The 26,028-nt window shown below is 39.7% G+C and overlaps 1 long non-coding RNA gene across 1 annotated transcript; it reads right to left on the bottom strand.

Moving 5' to 3' along the window:
- Window positions 1–2,856: 2,856 nt before the first annotated feature.
- LOC134858097 (uncharacterized) lies at window positions 2,857–25,774 on the bottom strand. Its single transcript, XR_010164927.1, has 4 exons — window positions 25,681–25,774; window positions 25,427–25,548; window positions 24,836–24,957; window positions 2,857–3,489 (listed from the first exon to the last, which is right to left on the bottom strand). It is a non-coding gene; the product is annotated as an uncharacterized LOC134858097 (long non-coding RNA).
- Between the last annotated feature and the right edge of the window lie 254 nt (window positions 25,775–26,028).

The following is a 26,028-nucleotide window of genomic DNA, read 5'->3' as shown; positions in this document are numbered from 1 at the left end:
ATCTCTCACCTATCTGTCCTGAAGCCCAGTCAGAGATTATCACCACATGCAAGGAGCAGCAGAACATAAACCAGCACAGCGGGAAAATGAAGGTTGTGCGCAGGAGCAGATGCTGATAATATACCGCTACCTGCTACTTTTACTGTTGAAATTCATTAACAGGATATGATTTTAACAGTCAGTGCAGTTTCCGTGGTTCAGAGGAGGCTCCTTCCTCCTATCTGTGGCACGGCATGTAAGCATCCTCCCTCTGCAGGATCTGCACACATGGAGGAAGGAGATTTTGTTGGCCTGGAGCAAGTGTTTTCTCCCTCAATGAGAACATGACTAAGAATAATAGCACTCAGTGATGCGTGGCGGCTGTCTGCACTGTTGTGCACAACAACATTGATTAGATTACTTCCCTGACTAATGGCCACTTCCCCTCCCTCAGAGGAGAAAGTGAATCTCTATCTGATAGTCACTCTTCCATTCAGCCCTGGCTCTTTCCCCCACTTCTTTATCTACAGTGCATTCATCTTGGCTGACTCAGAAATGCAGCAATCATTAAAACCTTATTTGATGGCCTCCTTTTTTGTAACAAATGCAGCAAAACATGGCAAAGGAGAAAAAATAAATATGTCCATGTAACTGGACTAAGAGGACAAACCGAAGTAAATACTGTTAGCAACATCATTAGCTATGCAGCTGAGGATTTAGATATAGATTTAAATGAATCTTTTCATAGTGGTGAACGTCTCCATGAGATCAGTATTCCCTGCAGTGTCTGAAAACTCTCAATCTTCTTCCACTCTAACCTTAATCTTCATTCCTGAGTTTCTCTTTGCCACACCATAACCCTGGCCATATTCCCAGGGGCAGCTTCCAGCATCTAAATACAGTGTAGCACATCATTGACATTCATTGCCTTGTTCAAACACAAACTACTTCGCAAAACTAACAGCATGAATAACAAACCTTGTACAAATACACAGACAGGAGGAAAATCAAAAATATAACTCTACGAGAGATGCCTGGAAGACAATGCTAATGTTTAGCACGTATAAAGCCCTAACACTTCTAAAGGCTCAGGGTAATGGTTTTTCTTTTTTAGGTGTTTGGTCATGTTTTCCTACTGTAGCTAGAGAGAATAAAGGAAATCACATTCTATCACAGTTTATCTTATCAGTTTATCCTAAAGGGAAGATGAATTTATGGTCAAAATGTCCATCTGATGCATAAAAAAGTTTAAACGATTGATGCTAAAAATACGTGTTTGACCAATCCATTCAGCAGATGTTGAGTTACTTCAAGACTTTCTTGATGAAGATGAATCCTCTTATACAGCCACGGAAAAACTGAAGAGTCCACTTCTTCAGCATTATCATTTTCTCTTGTTTTATTATTTATAGGTATGTCTTTGAGTTCAATGATTTAAAAACATGTGTATTGTATTTTACAAACTACTGACACTTGTTGTCTGTGTTGGAGTTCAACAGACACTGGAATGGCTGCCATACATGTAGAGATTGAGATTTAAGAAACATTTGGAGTGGTCTCTTAATTTTTTCCGGAGCTCTATTGTACCAAGTTTCCTTGCCATTCCTCCCACAATTCGACTTAATGATGCTAGAGGAAAAGTCATTGATCAATTAAATTACCAAATTGATCAAATTACACAAATGTATGTCCAATAACTCACAGCAACACATGAAATATATAAATATTTCAGTCTGGATCAAACTGGAAGACCAACCGACCATCTATGGAGCAAAGCCAATAAAGAATGTAAACTGTGAACATGATTTGGTGCGCTTTGAAGCCATTTTATGTTTGGGAGTCAACAACATGTGGCAATTACAAGGGGATGCGAATCCTAATTGCTACACACATAAAGCATACACAGTCAGGGCATTTGGCCCCTGGGCAAGAATGTGTTACTCCCCTGACAGATTACCTCCTATTAGTCTTTTCTCTTCTGTAATCCCAGTCATTGCTCTCTCACAGCTCGCATGGACAAATAAGCATTACAGTGTTTACACACCCAACAACTTTGTCCAAACACACATGGCTCCTTGCAGCACAACAGATGGATGCTTCTCTCCAAAGTGGTGCCATTTTAATCAGAAGTTGACGTGATCAATGAGGTGTTGATGGCATGATGCCTCCGAAATCTGTGAATCATTGATCAAGATTTGATTGGCTATTGTCAGTCCGATGACAGGTTCATGGCCTGGTTTGTATTTGAAACACTCGCCCTTGCAATCATTGCTTGTTATAGTCATATAGAGTTCTAATTTTCACCCCATTATGACTGAGTTGGGTTGTTTGATGAGAGGCATCTGCCAATGTATTATCACCAGCAGCCTGTTGGTAGAGTGATCAGACAGTGCCGCTTTGGCAGGAAATATCCAGGAAAATGCCCTTCGAAAATGAGCACGTACACTGTATAGGAGTCTATCTGACCACCATCTGTCACAGCCCATAATAGCTGGTTGTTGTGTGTGTGTGTGTGTGTGTGTGTGTGTACATTTCTCTGTAAATGTTTGGAGTCTCCATCTGATGTTTGCTCAGTTAATCAATAGCGACGAGACTGCACTCAGGTGACATATAGTCCAGGCATCCCTATCTCCCCAACCTAATCAGATTAGCACTGAATACCGTCTATGCACACACCGGCCTCCTGGCCAGGATTTGAAACTCTGAGATGCTTGCCAGCCGCGCTACACAAGAAGAAGCAAGAATACGGTCTGAAAATTGCAACTTTATTGGCAGTTTTATCAAAATAACACAAGATTTTAGTGATAAGAAAGCAATTACACAACCTTTTAAACGTTCAATTCATGTTTTCAGTTGCTCAAACTAACAAACCCGGTCAATATTACAAGTCTCAAGAATGCAGGTGCATGATATCTCGCAGGGATTTAATCTTGACTCAAGAAATGCATAAATGAGCCGCAGAGACGATATCCAAACTGGCAAGCAGCTGAATGCAAACATTAGCTGCAATCATGAAAGACATTTGTTGGATGATTTCTATCAGCGAGAGCCAATTGGGGTAGCGGCATCAGTATGGAGATGTATTTCCAATGGTTAAAGAGAAAACAATTGCGCTTCTTCACATTTGGAGTTGTTTCATATTTGTATTTCTCATCCTCATCTATGTAATACCATCCTTCCATAATCAGTTGAGGATTTAATTTCACAGAAAGGGTTCAAAACAAATGTATCCGACAGCTGTTTGCCATTCGGCATATTCATTCATCTCCTTCTGATTGAAAATCATTCTGCGAGGCCTCCCTGTTCTCCGCAAATCCATTTAATTTACTGAGTGGATTCCTCGAAGCAGATTTTTAGATCCCTGCAACCACGCGTTTATTCCAAGAGGAAGCTCTGTCAAAATTTCAAACCCCTGCTGGACTCAGCCTCTTACACCTTCCTGTGATTTTAGCTGTCGTCATTTCGATGATTGGGTGGGGTCTCCTCAAACAGATGGAGTGGAAACAAATCCTGTCGACAGAAAGACAAAGGTAAAAACAGGCGAGTGTCGAATCAAACGACAAGTGGGTGCCACACACAATCACGGAGTCATTACTATGCCAGTCATCGCTCGAAAGAAGTGGAAACATGGATAGTCTGTTTTTCTTTTGTCAAGAGTTCTCGGACTCCTGTGTGAGATGATTTCTTTATTCTTTGGACTTGCTTATGTTTTAACTGTACCACAAGTTCATCTTCAGGTGAAGTATAGCTGCAGAATGAATTCATTGGAATGGTATTGCAATAAAAATAAATGTCCTGTTATAGAATTGAATATCACACTCACCTCTGCTGCCAAATGAACATCTCTGAAATACATGCAATACAATTTTCTCGAAAAATATAATTTATCCGCAGATAAGTGCCTCTTTCCACCTTCTTATCACATATCAAGAATTGGCAATGAGTTTTTCTCGCATTAATTATGGATCATCTGGTAATTTTCCTCAATTACAGAAATGCCTGCAGTTAATCATCATTATTCTCTTTCGGTTATTTTCTGCATTCAAAGGTCGAGGAACTTTTGCATGTTGATAAGAAATGTTCACAGATATCGCTGGGCATGAATAGCTTTAGGAGAAGTGACTTTTGGTAATTTAGATGACTATTAATGTGACCTCTCTTGCATCACTGTCTGTGTGTGAGAGCGAGCTGACTGATTAGAGTGTTTGCTAATTAGCTGCCACTGGATTCCCATTCCCTACCATCAGCCGCTCGTTAAGATCCTCCTCTCCAATAAAACTAGGTTTTATTACCACTACTACACAGTCCTGCATTTGGGATCCTACGTTTGACTCTCAAAAGGTTCACATAGTTGCTTGCTACATTTTACATTTTGGGATATTAAACAATAACATCAGTAAAATGCAGGAAAAGGGGGTCTACCAGTCGGAGGGTCAGTGGTTTGATGCTTAGCCGCTGCAGTCAACATGAGGAAGTGTCCTTGGGCAAAATACTGAACCCCAAGTTGCTGCCGTAGGCATGGCTGATGGGGTAGTGGTGCTGTGTAAATTGCTCAGGATAAGAAGGGTCAGCTAAATAAACAGTAATGTAGAAACAAGAAACATTCATCGTCACACAAAGAGTCATTAAAAACATTCCAATGATCATAAAAAGCGACAATGCGGCTTGTTTTTCAAAGGCTTTTACGATTCTGAACATGCGATCACTAACTGCACGCGTGATCACTTTATAATTCATTACTGCCAATTTGTCAGTTATGAAAGTCCTAAATCATCACATGTCAAAACGTCAGCAGACTAGAAGTTATTTCTAGAAAAACTTGATGAAATGTTTAATTCCTAGGCCTCTCTTGTGTGAAGGACTCAGTGGTGACGTTGTAGAGTCTGTCTGTCTGTTCAAGGCAAACATGGCGGTACGACATGGCCAAGAAGTGCCCCAGTTGCAGAAGTGTGTCGTAATTAAATGTCCATGTCAGCCACCTGATCGCTTTGTGCCCAAAAATATTTTTTCCCACTATAGAGTTGTCTGTATATCAACATCACATTCTTATTTAAATCTTAAGGTCCTAGAAGTTGTCAAATATGCTAACGGCTGACAAGTCTTAATTTGCCTCTTCTTTTATTTTGACTGGATGTAACGAAGCAGCATCCTCTTCAACTTATTCTAAGCTACAGAAAGCACTGCGAGTCAAGTTTAAGGTGAATACACAACAATATAATATAGTTATAAATATAATATTCCATTTCGGCCCATAGATCCCCTTCATCCCACACACTATCAAGACTGATCAACACATCACTGTTTTCCATTGGATGTAGATCACATTGACCTGAAATGGGAACATGCTTAAAAAACCCAATTCAAATGTCAGTTTGTGTTTACTGCTCCAGTGTTCAGATGCAAACATTTGCATAAGGGACAAAACATAGCTTGTGTCAATAAGCAGTAACCATAAATTGGCACACTCCCACACCCTATTGTTTCCCTGTACTAATCTGGGCCTTGGTGTACGGCTACGGATTAATTCCACTTTTCTTCTAATTAGCAAATCTGATTATGCAAAGGAATTCTCTTGACTTAAACTGGGCTTCCTGAGAGCCATTTTTAATTTCCCCCTGATGAGGAATACTCCAATTGAACAATAAATGATGAAGTGTTGCATATGGAAAATTAAATATGTTCTTGTTAATATGCAAGTTTCATAATGAGAAGCTGTGAATTAGTATGAAAGGTCACATCCACACTAGGTCGAGGATTTGCACTCTGTAACGCATGGTGATTGCTGCTTTACATAAATCATGAACCATCTAAACTCAGTTCAGGTGTTTTGTTTACACTCTTGGAAACGTGTTTGTTTGTGCATCACTCTGGTGAGGGATATTTCTGATTAGCCCTTGTGAAAGCCCATTGTCTCTACCTCTGTACACTGGTCGCAATGTCCTGTATACATGGTTTAAAGCAGGGGTGTCCAAACTTTTTTGACTGAGGGCCACATACAGAAAATGTATTTTGTTACAAAAGGTCTTGGCCGCTCATTCCTTCAAACAGAAGCCTTAGAATGCTTATCATAAGGGGAAATATGTAGAGTATACTTTTTTTCAACTAACATTTGTTAAAATCGACTATTGGACTGAATTTATTTTGAAAAGTGGGCTTAATATGAACACATGAATACTACTGTGATGTAGTGTACACTGCCCGGCCAAAAAACAGTTTTTCACAATTTGAGCCCGATGGATCCTGGCATTGTCATCTTGGAACATGCCCGTGCCATCAGGGAAGAACAAATCCATTGATGGAACAACCTGGTCATTCATTATATTCAGGTAGTCAGCTGACCTCATTCTTTGGGCACATTGCTGAACCTAGACCAGACCAACTGCAGCAACCCCAGATCATAGCACTGCCCCCACAGGCTTGTGACCTTTTGTTTTTGGCCGGGCAGTTTATGTTTACATACATGTTCAACAATTACAATATAAGAAAAGGCCTTGGCCTGGGAACTGGAAGGTCACCAGTTCAAGTCCCCGAAAGATCAAGTGCTACCGTGGTGTCCCTGAGCAAGGCACCGTTCCCTACACTGCTCCCCGGGCGCCGTACATATGGCGGCCCACTGCTCCTAACACTAGGATGGGTCAAATGCAGAATTCTTGAATTTCCCCACGGGGATTAATAAAAGTACATCTAAAGGAGCAGAAACATCTCAGCTTTCATCACAAGAGACCATACCTGGCTTTAAGGAATGGGGGAACGACAGTAATTAATGCCAATATACCTTTAGCTACTAATCTACTAAATGATTTGTTGAATGGATAAGCCTAAATGAGTTTCAGTTCTCCATGATGCAAGAGTGCTAAAAGCTTTCAAAGCTCTTTGTCACATTTAGAAGGGAAATAATAAAAGTGCATTATGATACGTCAGATATGGCATTAACCAGCACAACATGGATTTTGTCTTTGTAAACGAAGAGATTTCAGTAGTATTTGTTTGTGTGTAGTTCAGCCAGAGGTTGCAGTAATCCCTCAGTAGGCCAGAGACTCTGATCTTCCATTACACATTGAATTTAACAGCCTGTGGGGAGGAAATTCAGTCGCTTGTTCTCTCCCCCCTCAGACCGCTTTTTGTGCTTTGAACATGGGTTGTGGAAAAACACCATAATGCAGAGCTCACTCACGTGGTGAGAGAAATGTTCGCCATTGTTTTATTAATCAGCAGCGTGTAATCTTTGTTTACTGTACGTTCAAGGCTGCCAAGTTACAAATGAGAGGACAGCTGCAGGCAATAGCAAAGAAAACACAAGATGCAAAGATAAGAGCCTAACGACACCCAGAAAATAGTCATCAACTGAGATGTTAAATGAACGGTCTGGAAAATAAGGAAAACACTGCAGCTTGAGTGGTTGTACTTCATAGACACAAACATCAGCATGATCCCTAATCTTAACCACACTGCAGCCCTATTTTAAATGTTAGCAGGCCATTAAATGGTAAGCGTTATCAGTTGTTTCATCACCAATGGAATGTTTCAGAAGATCCAAACCAAACATAGCATATCCAACATTCTAAAAGGGTTTCCGTTGCATTTGGTTGCACTTTAAAGATCACCTATTATGCAAACTCCACTTTTGTGTGTCTTTTATACACAAATATGTCTCCGCTCTGTGTTAAGAGATTGGGAAAGTTTCAGGAAAAAAGCTTCTCTGTCTTTTTGTCCTGATGCATCTGAAAAGGAGCTGATCAGATTTTGACCACTTGTTTTTGCTCATTAGCATTTAAAGCTATAGACACAGAATCAGCACTTTTCAAATATGGCTACAATGCAAGATCTGTTTTGTAATTGAGCCAAACACTTCAGAGACATGTTTTGTGTGAGACCTATAATATACTGTTTTTTTTCTTATTTAACCAGGATAGGATCTCATTGAGATTAAACATCTCTTTTTCAAGAGTCCTGGTCCGAAGATCGTAACAGACAATTTTCAGACGCACAGTCATACTTCGAGTTTAGCCAAAGCATTTACAGACAGCCTGCTTCACAGTTAATAAGAGTATCTTTGATTCTGTTTAAAGAAACCTGCTCTCTGAGTTTCAGGTCATTCTCCAGCTGGTTCCAAGCCACAGGAGCAGTGTAACTAAACGCCCTCTTCCCAAGTTCAGTACAGACTTTTGGTACAGTTAGAAGAAACAAGTCCTCGGAGCGAAAGTCGATAAGATCCTGTGAATTTTCGGTTTATTTAGATCCTCAGATAAGGAGGAAGAGCACCAAAAATAGCCTCATATATAAAGATGCGCCAGTGTTTCAGTGTACATGTGGTCAGGGAAGACCACCCAGCACCAGCATATAGGTTGCAGTGGTGCGTCAAGGTCTTGAGGTTTGTAATGAATCTCAGTGCACCGTGGTAGACGGTATCCAGCGAGTGAAGGCACTGAGATGATGCATTCATAGAAACCACATCTCCATAATCCAGCTGTATAATTATAGGGGACCTTAAGTTATGTTAGATCTAAGCGCCAACACTATGTGGTAAAAAGATTGTGGCTTGCATCGTTACATTATAGCAGGTCCGTTAAAATGAGTGCATTTTAGTTTGACACCGGTCTCCTTGGTTAAGGTCCTGTGTTTGTTTCATCCATCCATCTTCCCTTTCACCAAACCATTTTATCTTTAACAGGCCCCTTTAAGCAAATATCTAGGATGCCACTGATAACGGCTGTTATCTTTCAAAGCTGGTGACCTTTTTGAAATAGTTGTACTGATCACAACAGACAAAGAAAAACACATCTAATCACAAGGGACACAGCTGCTGTTCTGGAGCTTTCAGTTATATCACATGATCATGATCTTCATCAGCAAATGGGGCTTGCCTAGTTTGGGATTCTAAATTCTGAAAGTCAGGATTTTTTTCTGAGCATCTTCCATCACTGTGCTTTATCTTTTTAATATGCCTCTTTCATTAATACAACAGTATTTGAGCTTGCAAATCTGTTTACAACACAGCCAAACTTACTTACAGTATGTTCTTCGAGAAAGCAATTCAAGAGTTGGCTCGGACTGCATCACCATAAAAGCCAACCTGTATTTGGCAAGTTCAACTCTTTTTATGCGAAGAAGCAACAGTGGGATGTGTTAACCTTTGACACTAAACAGGAAGGCCAAATTAAAACCAACTACACCCTGATCATGGCAAACTCCACGACAAACAAGTAAGAAAACTTCTCCCCATAATGACCAACTCGCGGCACATTATTCCGCTTATTACAAGAACGGATACTAAACAAACTAACGACTTGACTACCAATAGTAATTGAAATTATTTGATTGACTCAAAAATAATCGTATTTCTTCCGTTAAAAAAAATGAACTCTTCTGTAACTGTTCAAGTCTGTTCATAGTTTCTGGTCCATTAACCACTGCAGAGCCCAGAGCGTGTTCCTGTTAGTGTTCACTTCCTGTCTGTCTTCTTCTGCTGTTCCTGTTAGTGTTCACTTCCTGTCTGTCTTCTTCTGCTGTTCCTGTTAGTGTTCAACTCCTTCTGGTGATTCATCTGTCGTCCAGCGCTCTGTATTTTAACATATTTTCCTCTCTCTTTCTTGATCCTCCTTAACAATGGTCAATAAGTCCTTGACAGCGGTCTGTACTACTGGATTAACAACATGTCACATGTTCTGAATTGACCAATCACAATCGAGTATTCAACTAAAGCCATGTAATCATTGAAATTATTAAAGCTATATTATAGTTACAAAATGTGACCTTAAAAACACTCTATATGTTATATAAAAGTGGGTTTATTAGGATTAAAACCTTAATGATAAGCAAAGCAGACCTTTACCAATCAAACAGACATTTATGTCTCTTGCTACCTGATAAGCCATTATTTTTAACCTCTATTAATTATGCCTCCCCGTGTCTTTCCCTGCCCTTACATCCTGTGTAATTAGGGAACATTGTGCATCAATTTAAGGAAACTACATGCTCTCAAAATGTCATCGCACTGAGTCTCTTACCCATAAAATGAGAGTACCACCAAGACGTTAAAATTGGTTGGGTAGCAACGGAGCAACACGCTGAAAGCAAACACCACAGGGGACAGCATTTAAAAGCAAACCCCTTGAATTTTTCCATTATGACCCAGACTTCAGTTTTATTGAAAATGTGTTGCAAGGCAAAAGGCAAGCAGAATTCGAAATTGTATACTTTCAAATTACGTTGTGTGTGTTCTACGCCTTGCCTAAATGTTTGGGACAAAGCAGGGCGAACGTTGCAGTCTGGTCCCTCTTAATAAAAATGAAGAGGCTAAATAGGAAAAGATTTTGAAGGTGACTGAGAGAGAGCACTCACTGAGCATTATAACATCCACCAGTGTGCGTTACAAGTGCAGAACAAAAGGCTGTTATGTAAAACAAGCTCACTTGGGCATAAAAACGAAACATCCTGCGCATCAACAAAATCTCTCTCTCAATTATACAGTTCATTTCTGGAGCACCTCCAGACTGAAGAGGGAGTTTAGGTTTGAAAACGGTGAATATCGTCGCTGTGCCAGTTAAAGGCAGAAGTAGGATGAAGACAATAGTAAGCAATACATTAAATTACTGTTAATGTACTTTACTTTGCAAAAAAGACATTTGAATTAAATAGATGTGGACTGTAACAGGATATTCTTTCGCTCGATTTAAAGTTTAAGAATTGTTCAATTTAATTTCTTCTCTGTAATAAACAACCACCCAAATCAGACTGCATATTATTAATTTACATAATTAATCTTAAGGTTCTGTTTTGGGTTCTGGAGACACCTGGCCCTATATAATAGGTCAAAAACATACTCAAAATTGTTGAAACATTGTGATACTTTACTTTTCTTTATATTACTTCTTAGTCTTTGAGGTAGGGTCTTAAACTCCAGTTGTAAAAATACGGTTAAATACAATGGCTTTGTATAATCTTAAATCAGTGATTGATGTTGGCACCACACTTGTGTCAAATATGCAAGCCCAGAAAGGGAAGGCTTACAGATTATATGCTTCAGTTGTTTCCAAAACAGAGAAAAGATCTATTACATAACCCAACAATGACCTCATTGTACAAAGTTAAAGGGTTGAATGAAGGTGTAAAATGACACTTTATATTTCCCTTTTTGACAGTTCTCAATTTATAACAAAATGTTAAATTCCAACACAGAGAAACGTTGTTAGTCGTTTATAGAATACCTTAAAAAAAACCTGAATACATGCCTTTAAATAATAAAACAACAGAACATTATAAGGCTTGAAGTGGTCTCTTATTTTTTTCTGCGTCTGTTTATATATATATATATATATACACATATGTTTTTTTAAGCGGATGACAGCTTCTTGAGGGGAAAAGGATTCTCTGGTGTCTATAGCCTACAGCCCTCAGGAAGTTCATGTTTGAGTTGCAAATTGTAAAAGCATTAGCTACTGTACGATATATGTTTTCTTGGTTTGTGAGCCAGATTCAGAGCAAATTGGGCAGAATATTATTATTACTTTAAAAAGATAATGATTTATTAGATGTGTGTAGGAGGGAGGGAGGGAGGGATCAGAAGTTTTCCAAAAGCGAGTTCTGTTGTGAGTTAAACGAAAAAACGGTTAACTCACAACAGTGATTTTCAAAGTTCTTGCTGAATTAATCCAGCAACTGCCTTGGGGTAATTGTTAGAAGCTCAAGGCTATTTCGAAAGTATTCCTTACTGTTCTTCTCTGCTGAGGTTCAGTTTGTACAGAGAGTAATATGCCTTGAAAAACGTATTGATTTCTCAGAACCTATGCAGCACTGCAAGAGCCTCCCTCCTCAGGCATTAGTAATCATTTTCATGTGCTGAGAAACACAAGCAATACATCTGCATAATTATCCAACCATTAACAGGAAATGAGATAATGTCACTTTGGAAATAAGTGCAGGGGACCTTATTGAAAGAAATCATGACAAATCATTACCTGATTCTGGTATCATGACTGTTAGTTAATGTCTTTCTATCGGTTAAATTGAAGGTATTTGTTGGTATATTGTAGAGCAGCTGTTCTGTTTAAACGTATCTGTTGTTGGCATCAGGATTGTATGATTTCTGCCTGGAGCAATGAGCAGAATTTTGGGAAAATCCAAATTGAGGCATCATTTTTGAGGAAATCACTGTGGGATTGCTCAGATAGCACTCCAGCACCATTACCCACACACATTTTACAGCATCATACCGCTGTAGTTGAACTCTCAAAATAGAATGGTCAAATATCGACAACCAAGACACTTAAAGGCCCAAGAAAAACCACTGAAGAAATCCGACTATATATTTTATGTAATTAACAAGGGTGAACACGGATTGTGGCAGGTGAAATTCTCTCTCACATAAGCAGATAGAGTAAATAAGTGAAATCCCAGAGTGGAGGGATTAAGGGTTTGTGTGGAGTGGAAAAAAATAGTTCCACAGAAGAAATAACTATCATTTGTAGCTGGTTGAGAGGTGGATAGGGTGCATAGCTGGTGTGCAAAGGGCTTGGCTTTGACACCTACATTGGTGTGGTGGATATTGCAAGAAATGAAACGTGTTGTCAGTGAATATTTTGCAGATATATATATGCAGAATATTCTGTTTGTACTGCACCGCAAAAATGTGAAATCTTGCCAAGCATATCTTACTAATTTCCAGTCAGAATGTGTCCTTACAGTTGATTTAAGACATAGTACTTGTCCTATATCAAGTGTAAAGACACATTCTGAGAAGTAACTTAAGAAGTCATAATGAAGACTCTTGAAAGTATCTTACTATGAGTTTTATCTCAGCTGAAACAAGTTTTCTTTAAGCTGCTGTGGTATTTGTGAAAGATAGATCATGTTGGATCCTGATTCACAAAATACATCTTACTTGATTTGAATTAACCACAGATTAAGCATTTCTGGCTTATTTTGCCGTAACACAACATTTACTGATCCTTGTAAATATAGATTAAAATACATTTTCCCAGCTTATTTTAAGAAATCCTACCAAGCAAATGTTCACTACTTGTTCTATTGGCAGATTTTATGACGTATTAGGAGCCAAAAACCTTGTTTTCATTATTGTTTTACTTGTTTTTGAAGCAGCCGATTTCCACTGCGTACACCGAAATACTCTCGAAATGCTTACTGTGTCAAATAAAGCAAAAAGGATAAGGTTGAATGAATTCCAAAACTTCATAAGTAACATTCTCTTCTCAGCATGGCTGCCGAAAGCACATTTAAATGGAAGTGGCTTCATCATGCACTCTTTTGTCTTGAAGTGTAGCAACGCTAAATCATTTCTTCATGTTCCTATCCAAGAGAACACTGGATTAAAGAAGGGAACCAAGTTGAACAGACAAGCATTGCCATCCTTAACTTTACGTAATTCATTTAGGATCCCCAGTCAACCTGAATTTCATGTCTGCCGAGTCTTGGAGGAAACTGGAGAACCGGGAGCGACATAAAGAATATGTGACAGAGAAAGCATCGTGGTGACATGCGCTAGTTCTTCTTGATGCGAGGTGACAGTCCAACCACTTATCCACTGTGATGCCCAAATAGATCTAGGTTACTCGCTCGGATGTCTTCTACTTTATCCTCTCTGGGTTCCTTTATCATTGGGTGCAGATACTTTTTTTAAATATCTGCATTGGACTGTTTTTTGAGAGATGACTGTTCATGGAGTGGCAAAACTTTTGTGTAGAATTTATTGGATTTTATTAAAACTGATTAGCTTAAATATCATTTCCCCCAACCCCTGATTGAATAAAACATGACCATTTATTTATCGGTACATAGATTTACAATGGAGGACTGTCAGAATATGAGAAATAGATAATATACCTCAGAATGATCTGTACATATTTTCTGCATAGCCTCAGAGAAAATGCAAGACGGTTAATTTTTCACTCAAGATTGAACCGTCATGTAAAGTTATAGAGACGATATTATAAAGCTCAGAAGAAATAATAAGGCAAGAGAAAAAGGATGCAACGAGAATAGACTGCAGGCGAGCGGTTTGAGAATAAAAGAAAAAGATGCTGAGGGATAGAACAAAGAGGATATGATAAAAATAAGAGGGGGTAGAAAGAAAGGGGTTCTGTTGCAGTAGGCGAATCCTTCCTGATCACAAGAGTTGTTCTCAGATCAGCTGCTGAAGTCAGCACATTTCAAGCAGCAAGAAGCTACTGTGGGGATACGGTTTTTTTTTCAACTGGGAGAAGACGGAGAAAAAAGAAGTATGAAGCAGGAGAGAGAGAGCGGACAGAAAGCGAAGATGTTCAAGGCCTGCTCGTTCTTGAATCCACTTTGGGAATATGACTTGATGAAACCCAGGGATTTCTGAAGAAAAACAACAGAAAAAGGAAGTTTGAACTAGCAACTGAGATTCATATCTAACGTGGTACTTTTCAGGTCTGTTAGCCGGAGAATGGAACTCTCAGGATGCTAAGGACATTGCACTTTTATTGTAAAATACAGTCTTTTTTAATAATGTTCTTCAAGCAAACAGGAAGTGCATCGAATCAATCCCAAATGCATGTCACAACTGAAGATGGTTGAATGATTTCAGACTCGGTCATGTTTGGGTATGCCACTTTGCACTGACAATAGAACACTATATTCCAACAAGTCTTCCATGGGGACACAACTGGTGTTATCCATAGAAATATCAATATCCCATAATTCCTTGTAAGTGTGAGAATATTGGATAAAGTGTAAGAATGGCTACTGCAAATGGAAACACTGACGAATATGTGGTGAAACTTGGGACTTGGGTGAGATATTTCACCACTTGAATTTAAAGTCTAACGCTGATTTGTAATGCTTTCAGATTAAAAAATAAAATCTGCAGCTGGTAAAAAGATGTCTGCTGAAGAGCTCAGATTCCAGCAGTAGGATCTGAATGATGTTTAATATATGTTAGTCAATGAAAATGTGGAAACTGAATAACAGAGAGAGGAATAAAATGACAGACATATTGTATCTCTTAAAGTTTATGCTTTCTACTCAAAATATATGTGATGCAGTATACTGATCTATAACTTTGGACTAAGTCTTTTAGTTCTTCAATGGAGCAAAAGTGCTCTATCTCACAATATTTTGAAACTCTGTCAGCTTTCCTGAAGAACCCCACAGACTCCTTCAGGTCAGACAAATGGCCAGCTTGGCCTGGGGAAGAGACAATTGAAAGAGGCTTCTCTTTTAAGTGGAATACATGGACACCCCACTGCAGGGCCTCCCCAGGGTATCACAGAAATCCTTCAACAGGCAGTCTGACCCGCTGAATAATGTGCAAATGCTGTGGAGAGCTGCAGAGAGTTAGTGGAAAAAGTGCTTATCCTCCTTGTAGTTGTGTAGCATGCTGCAAGTAGGAGAGCCAATTGACTCCTTTAGCAGAAAATGACTATTACAGTTTGCATGGCAGTACTACTGTACCCTAATTAAGGTGATAGCTTAATTATATTATTTACATGGTTCACAGGAACTCTAACACCGCAACAAACTCGAACCAGTTGCCTGGTAATCAAGATAGGTTGTAGGAGGATGTGTGGTTGCTAACAAGATAAAAGGAAATTAGAATATAAAAGGATTAGAGCACCAAATAAAAAGTGAACACATGACACGAATAATGTTTACCTCCAATTAAGACCTTAATGCAATAAAGATAACCTGGTGTTGTGTGTGTGTGTGTTCATGTTTACATCAGAGTGGTAGTAAGATAGCAAAGCTTAAACAACACCTGTATTAACCAAGGGGCAACCTCCGGTGCTGAGCAGTGACACACATGCGGAAGTGCCAAAAACTGCAGTTTATCGAATGGCCGCGTGGCCTGTCTCCAAAACAGAGCAATTTACATACACTCGTCCACCGGCAGACCCAAATATATATTCTAACACAGAATGATCAGAATGAGATACCAAATAAGTGTATCTGTGTCACCAGTGATCAGATCCTGATAAATCCAGAGATCAAACACAAGTTAATACCGCTGTAAATAACACATTTGATTATGGAGCCATGATTGAAGCTGGCAGTTTATTGCAGTGTACGAGGAAGTGTCTAAGCAAAGACTCAATTGCAGAAAACTCCTGATTGAGATGTTAAGCTAGATGTAAATGGAAAAAAGAAAAGCATAAGTGGTTTAACACCCTGCCATTATAGGTCAAACTGTAGTCTGCAATATTAAATGTCAAGGGCACCCTATATATTATAAAAGAAGCTGTTTGTCACTGTTCTGCATCCCATTACAATGGCTTCAATTTGCAGCAGCATACAGGAAGAAGATGGGGGGAAATGTCCTTTATCACCTTTTACAGCACGGTAATCTTTTTAAAGCTACCATGCAACACTCGTCCAGTCCTCCTTTGTATTTAAGAGTCATCCTGAAGAGGTAGAATGGGAAATACTGTTAGGTTTCTGATTTTAATTAATGTTCTCATTGAAAGAATCAAACAAAACCAGATTTTGCTAAGAGACCTTTATGGAAATCCTGCACATTTCAAGAAACATTTAACAACTCACAAGGATATAAGTGGCCTTACATTCAAGCAATGTTCCTTTTGGTACAGTGTAGTTCTCTATAGTACAGTCCATCTTGATCAATCCCAATGATAGAGCCATTTTCTGGCTGCAGGCATTAGTGCTGCCATTAAACTTTTTCTGGTGCAGCACTTTCTGGGTAAGTGGGCAATTTTGCTGACTTTCCTATTGCAAGTCGATGATGAATTGGATTCTAAGTAAACAGTGATGAAGCACCTTAAGCAGTCGGTATTGGCATTCATAAACCCTCCTCTATATCCTGGTTATTCCTAATCATCAGTGACAAATATACTTAGGGGCACCAATGGGGCAGCTTTGACAGAGGCATTGTGTTCACCCCAGTTGAAACCTTCCCCCCTGGTTGATCAGCCAGACAACATGACCTTCCCGCCTCCTGTTTGCCTTTTTTTTTTGGGAATACATTTGCACAGTAATCCACTCATCTGACAGTATCTCCAAGCCTTTCCATAATAATCTTTAATAAGGACGACCTTTGATGCCACAGACAGCTTCACAGGGCCGTCTGATTTCTCCTCAGCGTGTCGACAGGTTAGTAATCCTGCGCTCTTATCTCCGCTCCCTCTGATATCAAGGCTTAGTTTTCTCCAGGCTGTGGCAGCTGTTCGTAATGAACTTGGCATTTTTACTCCGGCACATTGACAGTCGGAGTTGGGATTAATTGTCAAAACCATTAAAAGGAAATGTCTGCTTGGAAGATATGATACTACGTCAGTCAGAAGTTCACAGACATTGTGTTAACCCTCTTCAAAAAGGCGACTAGAATCACAAGCAGTTCTGCTGCACTGTCATTTCACAGAGACAGCAATTGTATTCTCAAGTGTACCGACTGATATTGCAGTGTTCAAGTATTCACCATGTCGCTTTTCTAAGAGGAATATGAGGCCTTATCATATGTTTGGGAATAGAACTCCTGTTAGGTACGTATGTTTCAGTCTGTGTCTGGACCACAGTGCTGACCAGTTAAAACTACCTGAGCTTAGCTGATAAATGGTTGTGCTGCAGGCCTCTAGGAATGCCAAGCATCGGCGCTCACTCTGGTTCCATGCTCGGAGCCAATAGAGAAGAGCTATCGGAGCGCTACTAGCATTCTCGAGATTATAATGTCATTACAACATTTTACCCTCGAGAAAAGTACTTCAAAAAACACATCCAGGAGGTGCATTTTAAATTAAAAATATATGCAGTTAAACTCAGGCGCAGTGCCAGTGCAGTAGGGAAGACTGACAGGTAATGTGTTAATATTCATGGGTGTCACTTCCAGTCATAGTCATGCAAAGTCTCGCCGTTGACACTTCATAATACCCTTATGTCCAGCAATACTCTTATTAACGGACATTAGTCTTGGCTCATTTAGGAATGCATAATCTGGAGGGCATTGCAAATGATGTGCATATCACATTATTGGAATTGAGACAGTAGCTGGTGAGAAAAAAAAAAAAACATTCACAGGGCAACAGGGTGACAGCTTTGCTGGGGGGGAGTCCTGGCATTAGTTTTCAAGGCCGTTCCTCGTAATCAGCACCCACAGCTGTTTGGACACCAAGTGGCACTAACAACAAGCCAGCACCATATGTGTGAGCCATTAGTGCTCAATGTTTTCATTACTGTACAAATCAGCAGTGTTTCTATGTCTGGATGGGACATACATACACTCCTGGATCACCTGTAACAGATGGTGGAGTTGCGTCCAAATCGAGCTGTTATGTGTTTTTGGTCAAGGGGAATGGAGTTCTGCACAGTGGCAAAACCTTAAGTCACTGGAAATATTTGAACTGAAACAATCCCCGAAATAATCACCGCTTGGCTCTCTGTCTAGCGGTTGAAACATTGCATGGTGTCTTTTTCTCTTGCTCCCTTCCTGCCAATTGAAGCAATGCCAACCTGTAATTCTCTTCTCTCCTCCAGATCCCCACACTGACATCAAGTGAAACAAGTCCATCCCTCCTGCCTCCGGAGGCATGCTGCCAAATAGTTACATTAGCATGCCTCTGGAGGAACTAGGCCAGGCTATAACGTTGCTCGTTCTCTGCAAGTCGGATAAGGATGTGCTACTGCAAAAAGGCAGCACAGAGAGTCACTTTAGCAGTGCTATGCAAGAGGAATGAACAATGATACACAGATGAGACAACTGTAAAAGTTCCACTTTTAATACAACCTCACAGAACTACCTCTGCCCTTCTTACTCAGAGAGAGAAATATAATCAGCTTTTCAAATTGTCGGGTAACTAGTCAGCTGAGAGATATTTGAGTTTTGTGTTAGAACACACTGATTTGGCCTAGGAATTAAATGATAGCAGCATTTAAGTAGGTTGAGGCAGGATTATATGTAGTTGTTAGAGTTTTACAAAACACACACACACTTCCTTATTCTATATAATCTATTCTATCACCATGCTCTTGGTTTTCTGAAACTCAAAGGCATTCTTGTTGTTAGCTAACGGTTAGCTCATCACTGATGTAAGGTTGATCTTTTTTCTCAAGCGGATAATGTACTGATGTAACCACCTTTCTCTGCTTGTGCCAGTTATAATATGTTTAAAGATTCACTATCATGTTGAATTACTGGTACTGTACTCGCTACATCATTACACACCATTAGGGCCTACTCCACTCAGCAAATGCATTCAGCTCAAGACCTTCGGGCGTTGCACGGCCTTTTTTTGTAATGTCCATCTCTCCATTAAATGGTCGTCTTGAAAAGGGCACTAACAACGATTCTGCAACATCATCATCTTCACCTGTTGCCATGTCAGCGTGAAATAAAAACTACGTAAACTCACTACGTGAATAAATACGTAGCACTTAACTGGATCCTCTGTCTCGAGCCAGTGAACTAACAGGTGAAGTATATCTTGTAGCGATGTTTGTGAAGATGATGAAGAAGTCTCCGGAGACACCAGCTTGTATATAATAAGGTTTATTACAACAGCATAGTATCATACACCAACACGGGCGATGCGGGGTTCCCAGAGCCAATTGTGGAAGTCCCCCGAACAGTCTTTGTGCATACACGTTATAGGAGAAATGTGGGTGTGTGTCAAAATGGGATGTTCTATGAGAATGTGTACCCACATAAGGTGATCTATACGTTCGTGCACGATGTCTTGCGCGTCCCCAAATAAGGTGAGATATACGTTGGTCTTTGTCTTACTCATCCCTGGAGGTCTTCTGACATAGTCCAGAGGTTTGTTATGCACTCTCTGCACTCTCTATGACCTCAGGGAGTAAACAACTGCATATGAACAGACCCAATACACCACACAGGCAATAACTCTGTATGCCCCACTAAGGTGACCTAGGTCGATTCCTAGGGTATCTTTAACGTATTCCAGATGTTGTTTTTCACTCTTCTTCCACCCAACATTCCTCTGACCTCAGGGAGTATCTGCCCTGGTATATCTCCAGATTTAATACACCACACAGGTCTTCTAGAATACCCTGGAACCGTGGGAAAATATGAAAGAATGCGGCCACTGGCAACAAATCAATATATGATTGGTTGATGAAATTGTCAATCCAAACGTAAGATCTCATTCAGTTTAAGGGCCAGGGTATTCTCTCAAGGATAAAGAATACCCTGGTTAAAGGATATTCTTCCCAGAGACCGAGAAAAATATCTGATTGGTTGCATTTTCTTTTCTAACTCAAAACCACTCAAATGCATGGTTCATTTTATTTATTTATTTTTTAATCTGAGGGTTCCAGGGTTTTCTCTGAATACCGTAAGGGCCCTGACGGTTCACCACTGCTATACATGGGTGCACCTACAAACTCAATCATAACATGTGAAATACATGTTATGTATTGTAGGTGTTTGTACTAGACCAACATGCACAAAAAACCTCGAACGTTGACTTTAATTAAGTGTATTATGTCAACAAATTTCAATACTTTTTACAGTTTACATTTTTTTTGTGTGTGGGCTCTGTTTTAAGCATATTGTTATATACAGGGTATTTTTCTAGAAAAAATGTAGTTTGAGGGCAATACCGTGTTGCTGATCTAAGATGAATCAATTCTCGCGAGAACATGACGCCCGTATACATGATGGCGCCGGGACGTTAACAACAACGTGAAGTCGGAGCTCCGTGAAAACAAAGCTGTCTATGCTATCTGACGCTCTGTTCGACACCATTTTCGTATTTTTGGAGTAATCATACAGTTTTTGACAAACATGAATATTGTTTTCTGGCATCACTTAAAAATGTGACGGCGAAAATCTCGATACACCGAAAGTAAGAAGGTACAGCTTCCCTGTTACACGGTTGAGACAAAACCCTAATAAAGAATGTCCAACAATGCCCCCTTACAATGTCTTTACCTAGTAATTAGTATTCATTACACGTGCTTAAGTTCAATTTCATCTTAATTAATGATTACTAGGTAATGTGAACCATATTTAGTCCATATCAAAGTAATGAGGTAAGACTGCAGTATTAATGTCAACCAGGAACTGTGACCTTACAAAATGATCTCAGCAGCAGGGAGAGCATATCTGATTTTTACTGCTTCACCACACTCAATACAGACGATACAATAGTCATTTAAAATATATAATTACAGATTTGAGCCGTAAGTTAATGTCACAAAAATGTCAAATATCACCCCCCACCTGCTGCACTTATCCATTACTACTTGACTTAGGTGCTCAAGGATGTTTCTGGTTATTTTCCGGTTTTTCTCTATTTCTGTCGGGATAATTGTGTGTGCCGCAAGGCTGTAACATGCTCCCACTACAAAACTCCATAGGAGATTGAAGCACATGCTTTAAAAACTCTGGAATAACACACGGCATGCAAATCTGTTCACAAGGGAATATGTGAGCATTGATGAGGAACCTGAACCACTGTACAACACTCAAACATCTCAGGGATTCAACCCCCTGTACAGAGTGCAGGCGTCTTCTGCTGCTCTGATATTCACTCACTGCATTCACACGCATTTGAGTATGTACAGTATGTCAATTATTTCTACCATAATGGTGTATTTCAGGATTCTTCTAACATTGCTATATGGACCAAATCCAAATAAATTATTCAGGAAAGCACAAATAAAGCCACGGAAACAGTAATGTCTTCTACTCAGAGTTGCTTTTCATTTTTGTGAGTGAAACATGCCATGATTGACATGTTTTTGCTGTGCATCAGTTATTTCTTTAATCAGTTCATTTAATTTTGGATGGCCAAAACACAAAAGGATCAATACTGTTTGCAACAAAGGACTTTGATCTCACTAATTAGTTGTTTGATTCATTAATTAATGATCACAATATTATGTATACTTAGTCAGAGCACAGTCAGGCAAAGGATAACGTGTTTTAAGCAATGGAGCACGTGAAGAAACATATTTTCACAGTTGATATATCCTCAAAATGTTTAAACAACTGCACAAATTCCATTATATTAAATGTCTTATCTACAACGTATGCTAATCGAACAGACAGCCAGATATATAGATAGATAGTTTTGACAGTGAAGTGTGATTTGGTCTCTTCCCTGAGGCTAGCATCAGAGAACAGAATTCTACATTAGCTGCTCTCTCATCTCCACACCTGCATTTCCACCAGGGGCAAAGTGTGTCCACTGGTGCGTGCCTTTAAGCCATTTTTGCATACATTTAAATGAGAAAGTACTTGTTCTGTGAGGCAAAGAATAGCAATGAATGAAGCTAGGTGCAGAGGTGGTGCGAGAGTCCTTTTGCAGCCTGCTGAGAACCAAACAGAATACAACAGAAAAACACATTATAGGCTGTATGCATCTCCGCTGCTTTGACAATAAGCGGTGACATGGATGTGTACAGCGCGAGTACAAATCAAAAACCACTCGCTTGTCATGTGTTGTAAGCAACAAAGGAAACATAAAGTTTGATTTATTTGTATTTTAATTGAATTCAGGAAACAAGCTACAGATTCAAGCACTTGAGACTCGCATTGCATTAGTTACCTTTGAAGCGGACTCGTGTGAGCGATGCACACACCGCACGATTTGACTGATAAAGAGAGGGAACAAAAGAGATGTTTTGTAGTAGCCTGGGAAGGCTATCGACTGATGACAGAAGGACAGATGAAGCTCTCTTCAGTCCTTGACATCTTATTCAAATGGTGAAGAGGAACATCTCTGAACATTAGTTTTAGACTATTGCTTTGCCATGCTCTGTCGCTACATCAGTCTGTCACTCAGCGTTCACAGTGTGAGACAAAAGAGTCTGTTTCAATCCTCAGTCCATCACAAAACGAATGAATGGTTTGCTGAAGAGGAAGTTTAACAAGATGAGACTCCAGTCGACAAAAACAATCGTATATCCTACCAAGTATTTTGAACAGGTATTGAATCATAACTGGACAGAACTCAAACACCAACGTACACGTAGTAGAATCTGTCTCCAACTTTCTATCGATCAAAGAAACCAGGGACAAAGGTTAAGTAGACTCTTTGACTTTGCCCCAATTACATATTAATATACATGCATTGGAGTTTGTAATAGGAGTTTGAGTGAGTCAAATAAATGCCAGTTATTTGAGAAGTCTTCAAAAATGAAATTAGTGTTGGAGGGTTGGGAGGAAATTGTAATCAAAGTGATAAATCAATACTTGAGAAGTGTTTCAAATGACAATAGGGTTGAATAGAGGTCTTTTCCATTGTTTTGCAATTGTATAAACTAATATAAATAATGTAAATGTATTGAAAAGTATCAATGAAGTGCAACTAGCTGGGGTGGACAAAGAAAATCATCATCCTACACTATGAAAGGTCACATATTATACTGTATTTCAACAATATATTATAGGTCTCAGATATATACAAACCATTTCTCTGAGATTTTTTGCTTAAAATACCAAACGGATCATGAATTTTAGCATGCCATGAGCTGCTGCTGGACACGCCCCTTTGCAGAAATGTTTCTGGCTCTCCGCCCCCAGCCGAGCGACTCTATGGTAATTGTCGGGGAATATTTTGCGCCAGTTTTCTAATCTTTAACCCAGTCCAACACTGTCTCCTTTCCCGTGGCATAGGTCTACGGTCTTATCTGGAACGTAGGTACACAGAGGTGCTGTTGGAGGGGATTCCGGTAAGAGGGTGGGCGGGGCGTACCATTGTTGGTTTGCTGCCGATGCCGTACAACCCACAAATGACGTCAAAGAGGAATTGTACGTCACGTATGGACCTGAAACCTAACTCACCCATTTTTTGAGCGGCTTTAACAAATTTGGATCAGGAGGGAAGGAGAGAAAACCATTTTTGCTGACACTGTCTTTCTGAATCTCTTAACACATAGGGGAGACTTATACATATATTCAATACATTAAAAAGCACATTTTGCATAATTTGGGACCTTTAAGAGCTGTGTTAGCTGGTGTGGATTTAATGGATTTGATTGAAACAATTTAAAACCACTTCATGGAGAGAAGTTAGAAAGGCTGGCCTAGCAAGTGCATGAGGAGATGAGTTGGAATTTCCTCAGGCGGAGACTTAGAAGAGGATGCTGTTCATATACCTTTTACGTGATGAAGAGAAGAGGAGCATCTTACCTTTTGCCCAAGGTGTTCTACTGGGCGCTGCAGGAGACCATTCCTGCCAGTGGCCATCAAACTGTTTTATGTCCAATTGTTTCTCAGTATGGCCATCATTGGACAGAAAAGCTTCTGAGGTCTAACTGGATGATGAGATGAGAACTGACTTGGCAGATAATATTGTAAGATCCCATGACCTATATCATGGTTAAAGTAACTACTGTCACAGCAGCAACCTTTAAAGACCAGGGACCTCATTTATAAACATGGCGTACGCCAGTTTCTAAGCAATCTTTGCGATGTATAAAAAACAAACTTGACCGGAAATGTGCGGTCCTCCACCCACACTCTGAAACTGCGACTTGGCAGAAGGAAGAACTGAGAGAACCATGTGGAAAAGAAACCATAAATCGAAATATTGCCAACTTTGAGAAATACATAAATACGGATATGTTATTGAAACCCCCCTCGAATATGTTATGAAATGTGTTCTCATAAATGATCTGGTAAACAGAAAGATGTTACGTTTAAACTGATGCCGTTGAGGTTTTTTGAAAATGTGTTTAAATTGTTAAGCATTTTATAACTTTGTTTTTGAACAGTCCTTTACAAATAAAGTTCATTATTCTGTTCCGGAACGTGATGGGTCGCTCGTAAAACACAAAATACATGAAAACTAATAACACTATATATTTGGTACATTGTAGTTCTGACATCACACAACATAATGGTTGTATTTCCTTTAACTGGTTGATAGAATTGATGCTGGTGGGGGGGGACATTACTTACTGAGTTCCAGACGCACCGGTCTCTCCTCTCATTCCTGACTCCGGAGGGATTCCCCGATCATTTCTGACAGTTTCTCATGTCCCCTGTCCCCGGCCCGTGGCACAAACACTCTGCCTGCGAGGCTGTAGGGGAGATAGCAGGTGGTTGGACTGTATATTAAACTGATCCATCGAACACAATCAAGGAGTGCCGGCCAGAGCACTACTTAAGACCTGAAGATGTTGAATGGGGGGGGTTTGGTTGGAAAGGATGACGCCAGACGGGTGGATTAAACTTGACTTTCTTCTATTAAACTTCAGTATATACATAGGTAAAGGTTTGTTCGCATGTTTGCGTGATTCTAAACAAAGGAAATAAAATACAATAAATCAACTGCTGTCTGTGGCATCACTACTAAATTCACACCACACTGAGCACTATACTAACCACTTATACACATCTGAGGTAGTTAAACTAGCATTACATTGGCAGCATGTGAGCTAGGCAGGTTTGACACAATCTACCAAATAACTACAGGATAATACAAAATACACCAAAATATGCATCAATATTCACTTGACTCAACCAAAACTGCAATATTTGGTCACTTACGTTGGTCATTTATGCACACAAACACCAGGATTACTTTGAGTGAAGGACACTTTCTGAAGTCAGGTAACTCTGAATCATGGCACCTGAACTCACAATGATGGAGGAACACGTGATGTCACATCCTGAAACGACCATGTCAAAATAAGAGTCATAAGACTGAACTCAGGAAGTGCATTAAATAAACAGGGAAAACCACCTGTAAACCTAAAAGTCCATAGCCTTTTCTACAGAGGCTGTGTTCATTTTGTCATCACCTTATTTAACCACTTATTTATTTGGTGACGATCCGTCTTTCTGAGGCAGCAGCGTTCACAGAGTGCTCCACCTCTTTGTTATCTTCAAACTGCGTCCACTGGACAATATGGTTCACCTGTCTGCACCTCCCCAAATAGAATCAAAACCTTACTCGGTGTGAAAGGTTTTTTTTTTTGGACTGTTCTGTTGGCATTTCCTGCGATCGTCATCAGGCAGTCAGTCTAAATGAATATTCATGCAGGGCGTTTCTTTGACTATTTACAGGCAAATATGGGCGTTACCTGAACATAATTGATTGTGATTTACAAAGGCAAACCGGTGTAGGACGTGCGTGGGCAGTGTTTTAT

This window comes from Eleginops maclovinus, chromosome 21 (assembly GCF_036324505.1).
Source record: "Eleginops maclovinus isolate JMC-PN-2008 ecotype Puerto Natales chromosome 21, JC_Emac_rtc_rv5, whole genome shotgun sequence".
NCBI classification, from domain to species: domain Eukaryota; kingdom Metazoa; phylum Chordata; class Actinopteri; order Perciformes; family Eleginopidae; genus Eleginops; species Eleginops maclovinus.
Note: the sequence above shows the minus strand (reverse complement) of the source record. Positions and strands in the feature narration are given on the sequence as shown.